The sequence below is a fragment of the Octopus bimaculoides genome, chromosome 19 (genome assembly GCF_001194135.2).
Source record: "Octopus bimaculoides isolate UCB-OBI-ISO-001 chromosome 19, ASM119413v2, whole genome shotgun sequence".
NCBI classification, from domain to species: Eukaryota; Metazoa; Mollusca; class Cephalopoda; order Octopoda; family Octopodidae; genus Octopus; species Octopus bimaculoides.
The window spans coordinates 10,343,219-10,343,805 of NC_068999.1; positions in this window are offsets into that span (position 1 = coordinate 10,343,219).

Genomic DNA, 587 nt, shown 5'->3' on the forward strand with positions numbered 1-587 from the left:
TATATATATGTTGTTGTACTTGGGGATGGTCATATTGCCAGTTTAGCCAATATATATATATATATATATATATGTATGTATGTATGTATGTATGTATGCATGTATGTATGTATACATATAGCACCAAACATATTGACAACGTAGAATAATATTTATATAAGGGATTTCTCAGATTTTGTTGTGATCATTTGACGATCAGATATAAATATTTCATAAACAAATATATAGGTAAATGATATTGGCTTCCAAAATTGGCACAAGGCCAGCAATTTCGGGGGATAGGATATATCGATTACATCGACCAGACTTATTTGCTCGATCTGGTTTTGTTTTTTTTTTTTCGACTCCGAAACAATGAATGACGAACTGTATTACAGTGGTATTTGAATTTGGAGCCTAAAGGCGGACGAAATGTCGCTAACCATTTTGTCCGGTGTGCTAATGTTTCTGCCAGCTTGCCGAGTTCGTTATAGATTAATAATATTAATACTAACTCCGTTACCTAAAGTGCAGCGATCGATGATAACTAGACCTATCAACACATGCACACATAAACACTTCTATGTATGTGCCTATATATATACATA